Here is a 10,280-nt window from a genome sequence, read left to right on the forward strand (position 1 = left end):
AGCTTTCTCTCTCATGGCAACAAAGAGATCTGTAATGACTGCTCTCTGAAAAGTTACTCAGCGCTAACCAGGCTCCAAGCATGGAGACTGAGTCATACTGCCCAGATTCAAAACCTCACTACCTAACCTCATGGGGCTACTGTTCAATTTAGGCAAACGGCTTGGCATTCCCTAGGAAGACCTGGATGAGGAAGGCCCTTGGACACCAGAGGCAGGATGGGGCAGGAGCTGAAGGGAGGGGAGAGGAAGGGACAGGAGTTGAAGGGGTCAGGTCTTGGGGACCTGCCCATGAGGGAAGTCAAGAGGGAGAGGGACGGGAGGACTGGACACTGATGACTGCAGAGAGCAGTTTTGTTTGCATGGTGCTTTACAGTTTACAGTTGGAGCCATTGAATCCCAACACATCTGGGAGGTGAGTTTAACCTCTACTTTAAAGAGTATGGCTCTGAGGAGCTAAGTGGCCTGGCCAAGGACAAAAGGGGAGGAAATGGGGAGCCCAGGCTAGAACTGAGCACCCGGGCACCGAGTCTGGCACTCTACTGACTCACAGATTCCACAGTGCAGAGGCTGGTGAGGATGCTGGAGTTCTGATTGCCTAATGACTCCTTAATGTACAGACTTAGTCTAAAAACGCATGAATTAATTATAGACAGGGTCTTACCCAGCCTTGGTTGATCTGGAACTTGCTATATAGTGAGGAATGAACTTGAACTGTTACTCTTCCTGCCTTCACCCCGCTCTCCCTCCCCAGGGCTGGGTATGTCGACCACCATCCTCACCATGCCCCTGTTTATGCAGTGCTGAGAGTCAAATGGTGGTCTTCATGCATGTTAAGTTAGTACCCTACCAAAGGAGCCACAGCCTAAGCCCCACAAAACCGATTCTTATACCTTTAAAAATGGCTCTCTACCTAAAAAGAGTATATCACATTTTCTTTATCTCTGAGAATTCAGAAAATAAGCTCCCCCCATCTCACCCCCCGCACCTCCAGCTTTTTTTTTTTTTTCTGTTCTAAGGATTACATTCATTCAGGGCCTCCCACATGCTAAGTGAATGGTCTATCCCTGAGCTACATACCAGGTCAGTGTATTAGTTTGAAAAAGAAATTATATCTAGTTTTTCTGAGCTTCATTTCTTTTATGTTTTCTCAAATGTTCGTTTTAGAGATTACCTTTCTCTCTGAGGTTATCTTAGAAATCCTTTAGGCCATGATCAGAATGTAATTGGAGAACGACAGTGTTTGTGTGCTGGAATCTCAAAGGAAGACATGGAGTCATCCGGGGGTCATCATGTCTTCTGTAACATGGAGAATTTTGTACATTGTTACAGAAACTGGAAATTGTCCTTGTTTTCTCATGTATATTCATTTTCATTGCTACCTTGTAGATTCATTTTCATTGCCGCCTTTTCTCCCTCCTCCCATCTCCCTGCTCCCCTGACACGAGGCAGTCCAGACTGACCTTGATTTGAGATTCTCCTCTGCTGATCTAGTGTTGGCAGTGTGGGTACACAGCGCCATGCCCAAATAAATGTTATTTTCTAAACCAACCAACCAACCAAACCAAACAAAAACCAAGAACCAGAAATAAGATCATTAAAAGTAGACGACAGCCAATGCCATGCAAGGTAGGAAGTCAGGGTACACCATGCATTTTGCAGGATGCACAACCGAGAACATTGTATATCCTACCTCCAGGAGATCAGCTCAGAAGCAGAGGGCAGTAGCACCACTGGTATTGCGGAACTACAGCTCAAGAGGACCAGAATGAAGTAGTTAACTTTGAACAACAGTTAATAGAGAAGCTAATTTACTGCGAACACTGAAACACATTTGGACGAAGTGGACCAGTGGGGAGTGTAAGATCCATGGGACCTAGATGGTCAACAGGGTCCAGGAGACAAAAGCACAGAGCCTCAGAGTGAGGGGACTGGCAGGGCTTCAGAGGTGTGATACTTACTATTGTCATAGCTATGCTTATAGATTCATTCAAATTAGCTATTTGATAAAGTATACCTTATGCTATGATCTACAGTCAGTTGTCACACGTCTAGCCCATTCATTAAAAGGATTAGTCCCATTCTTTAAGAGTCTTTATGAAACCTTGAGTTCAGACAGACAAATTACTCTATTGATAGCTTCGAGCTCAGTGACAGGCAAGGTTTAGATGTTAAAAGTTAGCAGATAGCTGGGCAGTAGTGGCACACGCCTTTAATCCCAGCACTTGGGAGGCAGACGCAGGTGGATGTCTGAGTTTGAGGCCAGCCTGGTCTACAGATCGAGTTCCAGGACAGCCAGGGAAACACAGAGAAACCCTGTCTTGAACCCTCCCCCCCACCAAAAAATAGTTAGCCAATGATATAAACAGCTCAAGCTGAATGTGGTAATTCCAGCATCTTGAGGCTGAGGCAGGGGATTGCTGCAAGTTCAAGGCCAGAATGGTTGCCACAGTGAGTTCTAGGCCAGCCAAGGTTACATAATGAGACCCTGTCTTGAGGTTAGTCTATTCTTATATTATCGCTACTTCTTTCTAAATACAGTCCATAATTTATTCCATTTATTTACGAATCTCACCAGAGCTGGCAAGTATCTTACTCTATCCAAAAACAGACTCAAAACCAGGAGGAAAGGAAAATATGAAGGCTGACAAAGAGGGAGTGAAGGTCCCTGATCCTGGCTGTGCATCCAGGGCTCCATTCTACACTTTAGTTTTTATGTTGCCTCATCGCACTGATCCGTTCACTTAACCACTGTGATTCTGTGATACCGGGTTTACAGATCTCTATTTACAGATGATGAGTTTGTAGACCTGGGTGGTCAAGTCCTAAGTCTCACAGTGAATGAGCGCAGGAATGGAAATTCAGACTTAGCTCTGCCTGCAAAACTCAGACTCATCCCACCATGTCACACTGTCTTCCACATAAGGTCTCAGAACAGCTAAGATTCCCATTACACGCATAGTTCAAAATGTCATGGTCATGTGCAGAGACATCCCTTAAGATATAATGGGGCTATTGTGGTTTGAAAAGATTTAAGTCAAAACTGCAAAGCTACCAACACCCTAGCTCAGCACAGCCGTCTGCAAAGATGCTGAGAACACTTGAGTAAATTCATCTAAGGGAGCCAATGAACAAGGCAACATCAGCTTTCCCTGGTAATTTTACTGGATATCTGTCCAATGCATGCTAGCCACATGGCCTACTCTAGAATACACTTTCCCCTTGTGACTAGGTGACAGAATCCTGAGCTAATACTGAACTATATTTTGCCACCCTAAGAAAAGATCAAAGTTCAAAATTTGAAGTTTCTAGTGGGTGCAGAGGGCTTTCCCATCATCGACCAATTGGAAATGGTTAGATGCGGGTGCTGTCTGAACGCTGTTCATGGACTGAGTGGAACATGGCTGCTCTTACTTTACACTTAATTCTGAGATGTGTTGTCTGTTTCTAAGAGGCACACACTAAAGACAGGGTTGCCTGGGGTGTAGTTTAGTGGAAGAGCATTTGCCTAGCTCAAACCAAGGTCCTGGTTCAACCCTAGGAACTGCCAAAGGCATGCGAAACAAAAACAGGGAGGAAAGCCCAATAACCAAAACCCAAAGATGGGAAAAGCATTCTGTGAATGAGGGTACTGATTGTAGAGACTGGACAGAGGAGAGCTTGGAAGTATTGCTGAGAACCATGCTAAAAAGCAGATGTCAGACTGAAGTCACAGGATGAGCAGAGCAAAGCTGAAGTCAGAGGAGGATGGTGCTTAGATACCAACTATTGTGTTCTGCCCGGATGGAACAGAAAAAGCCAGGGCTTCCACTTATTCACAAGGAGGCTTTGCAGATATCATTGATCAGGATGTTTGGAAGGAAAAGCCCTTAAAACAAAACAAAACAAAAAACCCCAACAACAACAGGATTAGCAGTCATATCATCTTGGAGCCAGCATGGGCGAGTATGATCTGCCATTCCTATTTTATAGATGAGAAACTGGAGTGTTAAGCTGTTTGCCCAGGATCACACGCTCTTAACAGTGGGAACCAGGACTAAGGGGCAGGCTTGCTGACTCCAGAGCCAGCATGTTCCCACGAGGGTAGTGGAGTCCTCACATCTACAGAGATGGCTCTGGGTCATTAAAGGAAGATAACGGAGGACTGTGTGAGGAACCAGGGCAATTGCTTTGGTTGAATTGAAAGGAAGTGAGCGTCAGTGGCCAGCCCAGAGACACCTTGGCTGCCCACAGCAACCAGATGCCCAGGAAGATGGGAGCTGGTTAATAAACCTGGTCCCGGCACCTTTCCTTCTCCAGTATAGTTACATCATTTTCATGTATTTTTCTTATAGATACTCTTACATGTTGTCTGGGAGCACAGTTGGAAGAAAATCCATTGGGAAGGGTCTCACAGTACTTGAACAATGTGTGTGTGTGTGTGTGTGTGTGTGTGTGTGTGTGTGTGTGTGTGTGCACGCTGTCTGCCTTGGTGGCCAGGACTTCTTTAGAAAGATCTGCACAAATACATGAACTTTACTCCTAAGATCACCCTTGTTATGAATAAGAAGCTGTGGGCTGCAATAGCAGTTGGCTTTCTGGAGCCCTTTCTAATGATACTGTAAGGAGGGCTGGTTATAAATCGTCCCTCAAATCCCTTAAAGGTTGAAGGGTAAGCAGATTCTTGTCATCTTCAGAATTCATTGGATTTACAAGTTTATCCTTGAATAGGTTCAGGGCAGAAAGTGGACCTCATTAAACTTAATCATATCAATCTGAGGCCCCAGTAAAGTCGGGTCAGCCGTGGCTGCTATCAGAGTCAGGACATGTCTCAGACAAGAATGTAGCCTTCTGGTAGACACTCATACCCGGGACAGATAACAACCAGGGATTTAGGAGACATCCACTGGAGACACTAGTCATCTTAACAACGACAATAGCTACAGAGAATATCCCAGAACCAAACACACAGCTAATAAAACTACTGAGATTCAGAGGCAGTCCAGAGCTAACCGCAGGGTCATCAGAGCATCGCAGGCCCCGTTAACAAGAGAAAAAAGCAGCAACAGAAACCCTGAGAGTAACAAGTCACCAATTTGAGGTTCCCAGGGGTTATCCATGGCTGGGGATGCAGACAGGCCTCCATAGCATCTATATGATGGCTGAGGCCCTTTAGATGTGCAAGATGAAGAAAAAGATTTGGCCCAGAGGAGAATCTACACAGTGGATTTCTTCTTCCCCTTTTCTTTTCCCTCCTCTTCTTCTTCCTCCTCCTCTTCTTCCTCCTCCCTTCCTCCTCTTCCTCTCCTTCCTCCTCCTCCTTTTGCTCCTCTTCCTCTTCAAGTCTAAATGGAAAGTTTAGGTTGTCCTGAGCTGGAAGCTGAACACCCCACTCAGTGATTTTTCCTTCCTAAACCTTGGAGGTTTGTTTGCCAGGAAATATCATGGTAGATATTTTTCTCTCCAGCCCCAATGCTCTAGTATATGTATCCTAGAGTCTGTATGTCCTTTATGAGCAAAAGTATTAGGTTACTCACCTTTATTTTCACTATCGAATCTAGCACAAAACCATATAGGAATCTCACAGAAGGCTTCTACCTCCCTCTTCTTTCATAGTTACCATTAAATAACTTCGCCCCACCACACAAACACACAGTCTCTGAACCCTCCATACCACACTCACATACACACAGCCCAATACCCCTACCAAACACATACACACACACACAGACTCACACATCTATACAGCCCTTGAGACCCCCATACCATACTCACATACCACACACTCCTATACCTCTACCACATGCACACACACCCTACTCTACCCCCTCATAGCCTCTGCCCATCACTGCATATATACTACACACCAGGCTGACCTCTATCTAACTAGCTCTCCTCTTTCTTCAGCCTCCTAGGAGCTAGGATTACAGGTGTGACCCAGCACACGTGGCTTCAGCCCCAAGATGCTGAAACACAAGGAAAGATGAACTTCAAAGGACAGAGCCTGAAGGAAGAAAAGGCTCATCCCTTCCTTCTTTTCCCTTCCCCTTCTCCTCTCTCTGTCCCTCTTCTGCACCTTCAAAGAGCTTCTAGTTGACAGCTCCCTATTGGGTGTTGTAGTACTTAATGTTAATAGCTGTAACTATAATACTGTCTATCATATGCTGTGTGTGTGTGTGCGTGCGCACACATGCATGTGACACGGAGGCCAGAGGTTGATAGTGGATTTCTTCTATCACTCTCTGCCGTAGTTGTTGAGACAGGGACTCTCAGTGAATCCAGAGCTCGCTGAGAATTTGGCCAGCGATCTCTGGGGCTCTCTATGCTGCCCTACCCCCAGAACTGGGGTCATAGGTCTAGAAGCTGAGCTTGGAGACGAACATGGCTGCTGGGGATCCCAGCTCAACTCTTCCTGCTTGGGCAGCAGGCACTGAACTCCTGGAGCGATCGTCATAGGCCTGACCCAAGCCGGCATCTGTAATGCTTTCACATTTCACCTCTTATGAGTGATAGTTTTGAATATTCAAGTCCAAGTTTTAAAAACTCTAGTGTGTACATGTACACATGCTCATGCCTGTGTGCATGTGTGCACGCGTATGCCTGTGTACTGTGCACATGTGCATGCCTGTGTGCTGGGGTGCGAGCTTTAGGGGCCTTGCACGTGCCAGGCATGTGCTCTGCTCCCGAGCCACTTTCTCAGCCAAGCATAAGTTCTGTGTGGACATGTTTTTGTTGCTGTTGGGTAGATATCTAAGAGTGGAGTTGCCCGGCTGTATGTTAGCTATGGCAACTGCCTGAGGAACTTCCAGAGCGTCAGCCAAAACCGGCTGCACGTTTTCCACTCTCCCAGAGGCCTGAGGCTGAACTGATTTGGCACAACCCCCGCAGCCTGAGACTTACTGGTATCTGACTGTTCCGATTCTAGTCTCTTGGTGTGTGTGTGTGTGTGTGTGTGTGTGTGTGTGTGTGTGTGTGTGTGTGTATGTGTGTGTGTGAGTGTGTGTGCGTGCATGCATGCATGTGTACACGTGTGCATGTGTGTGCGTGTGCATGTGTGTGTGTGCATGTGTACACAAATGTACATGAGCATTTGACTGTTTACCTGAAAATGAAGGATGCTGAGTATCTCTGTCAGCCATTTGTCCATTTTCTTTGTAGCAATTTCTGGAGCCCCTTAAAAACTGGGCTGTTACTCACTTTATCCCAGAGATATTAGAATTCTTTCCATATCCTAAGTATAAACCCTAAGTACAAGTCAGAAATACAATTATAACTGGGTTGTCTTTGACAGTGTCCTTTGAAGCAAATGGGCTTTTATTTTATTTTATGGAGACAGGATGTCACCACGTACCCAGGCCGGCTTCTAACTTGCAACTGTCCTGCTTTGGTTCTGAATGCTGAGGTCTCAGGCAGGAACCACACCCCTCACCCTGGGCAGGAGATGGAACTCAGGGTGTTGAACATGCCAGACAACTCAGACTTACACTTCCATTGTTGAAAAGTCAACTCTCCCTGGGGGATGGACTTGGGGCTTCTGTTGAAAAATTTGTTATTGCAGGTTTATGTCTGGAGTTCTTTTTCAACATTGTGTTGGTTACTTTAAAGTCTGTCAAAATTCTCTATGAAATTTAGAGTCAGTTTGTGGTTTTTCATCAAGAATCTAGGGGGCAGTGCAGTGCTATGGCTTCTGAGACACTTTACGGTGTTTCTGAATCGCTGGGTGTTTACTTAAGTCTTTATTTTATTTTTATGTCTTTGGTGGTGGTGGTGTTTGGAGATCAAACCTGGGCTCTGCAATCCAAGCCTAGTAACACTTGCCTGAAATCCCAGTTACTTGGGAAACGGTGACAGTTTAAGGATAGCCTAGACAGCACAGGAAGATCCTGTGGGCAGGTACTGGACCAGGAAGCTCTGAATAGTTTCTTTTTTTTTTTTTAAGCCAGGGTCCCATGGAGCCCATGCTGACCTTGAATTAACTGTGTGGTTGAAGTTGGCTTGAAATGCTTCTTTCTCCTTCCTCCATCGCCCCTGTGCTGGGATTATGACCAAACACGACCACACCCAGTGCTGAATGACTATTTTAGAACACTTGACAAATTCTCTTTTTCACATTGTTTATCGACTGTGTTAGTTCACTTTTCTTTTATACTTTAAGTTTTTGAGATTATAATATAATTACGGGCTACTGCAGCCATCTTTCAGTAACTCACCAAAATGACGAACACAAAGGGAAAGAGGAGAGGCACCCGGTATATGTTCTCTAGGCCTTTTAGGAAACATGGAGTTCTTCCTTTGGCCACATACATGCGGATCTACTAGAAGAGTGATATTGTGGACATCAAGGGAATGGGCACTGTTCAAAAAGGAATGCCCGCTGGGCGTGGTGGCGCATGCCTTTAATCACAGCACTCGGGAGGCAGAGGCAGGTGGATTTCTGAGTTCGAGGCCAGCCTGGTCTACAGAGTGAGTTCCAGGATCAGCCAGGGCTACACAGAGAAACCCTGTCTCGAAAAACCAAAACAAACAAACAAACAAAAAACAAAAACAAAACAAAACAAAAAAGGAATGCCCTATAAGTGCTACCACGGCAAAATCAGAAGACTCTACAATGTCACCCAGCATGCCGTGGGCATCATTGTAAACAAGCAAATTAAGGGCAAGATTCTGGCCAAGAGGATCAATGTGCGGATTGAGCACATCAAGCACTCAAAGAGCAGGGAGAGCTTCCTGAAGCGGGTGAAGGAGAAGGACCAGAAGAAAAAGGAAGCCAAAGAGAAGGGCACCTGGGTGCAGCTGAAGCCCCAGCCTGCGCCACCCAGAAAAGCACACTTTGTGAGGACTAACGGAAAAGAGCCTGAACTGTTGGAGCCCATTCCATAGGAATTCATGGCCTAATGTACACAAAGAAATAAAGTACCAGGACTGCAATATATATATATGTGTGTGTGTGTGTGTGTGTAATTACATATATATATATAATTACATCATGTCCTTCCTTTTCCTCCCTCCAATCCCACCCATGTCCCTCCCCTGCCCTCTCTCAAATTCATGGACTTAAAAAATATATTCATATATACATATATATTTACATCTACATCTTAGTCTGTAGTATTGCCTGTGTGAGCATGTTTTCGGGGCTGACTGACATTCGGTATTGCCGCGCTCTTCCCTGAGGAAGACAATCTCTCCTGCTCCTAGCAGTCATCAGTTGCTGGTAGTTCTTTGTAGGGCTGAGGCCCCGTGTGCTTTCCTCTGTTCGTTTTATCAGGTCTGTTAGTATCGGCCTTGTTCAGGTCTTTAGGCAGCCATGTTGGTGAGACTTCGATGAGGGTAGCTTCTGATATTTCTATGAGACACAATCTCGCAAGAAATGTCCTGATCTTCCGGCTCTTAGAGTCTTTCCTCCCTCTTTTCTGTAAAGACCCCTGAGCCTTAGGTGCAGGAGCTGTCTGTTGGGGCTGGGCTCCACAACTCCGCATTTGAATCAGTTATGACATTCTGTAATGGCCTACATCTGTTGCAAAAAAAAACCCTAAGTTTCCTTGATGAGGGACAAACACTATTCGTATGTGTGGGTATAATGGTATTTAAAATGTACTTAGGTAGCATGCTGGCTCAGTACAGTGATGGTTGTACATGCTGATCCATGACTATGTTAGCCCTGGGGAGTTGGCTAGGTTTCCAGGTCTTGGCATGCTTATCTTCCTGTTGAGCAGGCCGTAGCTCCAGTGAGAGAGCTGTTGGTTACCACCAAGGTGTGCGTGCCACTCGTGCACCCCTGGGTTACAGTGCCTCTCGAATCATTATTGCAGCTCATGGGCATCAGAGCTGGGGAGGGCTGCTGCTTGCTTCTCTCCTTTGGAAGCCCGCATGGTTCCTTTTCACTGAGTAGCTCGACACCTTGGACCCATCTGTCAGTTCTAATTCTATCGTAAGGAGTTTCTTAGATTTTTTTTACACAGACCAATAGCAAACACAGATTTCTTTCTTCTCTCTTCAGTTTTCTAAAAGGAATTTAGGTTAGTTCTTTATACCTTTGTGGGATTCTCCAGTAAAGACAACTGGTCCCGGATAATTTGTTAGTAATTTTATAAAATTATTCATTTTGTATTTGTCATAGTTTTGGTTTTCTTTCTTTCTCTCTCTCTCTCTCTTTCCAATTGTTGATTTCATCTTGACTCAGTGTTGATAATTTTAGTGTCTTTTGGGATTCTTTCATTTTATTTAGGTTATCTAATTTCATGGTATAAAATTATTAATAGTATTCCTTTATAAACCCCCTCTTTTCATTTATGATTCTCCTA

General features: G+C 45.1%; 1 pseudogene; it reads left to right on the forward strand.

Moving 5' to 3' along the window:
* Positions 1 to 8,190: 8,190 nt before the first annotated feature.
* On the forward strand, positions 8,191 to 8,871 carry LOC110304199 (annotated as a pseudogene).
* Positions 8,872 to 10,280: the final 1,409 nt, after the last annotated feature.

This window comes from Mus caroli, chromosome 11, assembly GCF_900094665.2.
Source record: "Mus caroli chromosome 11, CAROLI_EIJ_v1.1, whole genome shotgun sequence".
In the NCBI taxonomy this organism is placed as follows: Eukaryota; Metazoa; Chordata; class Mammalia; order Rodentia; family Muridae; genus Mus; species Mus caroli.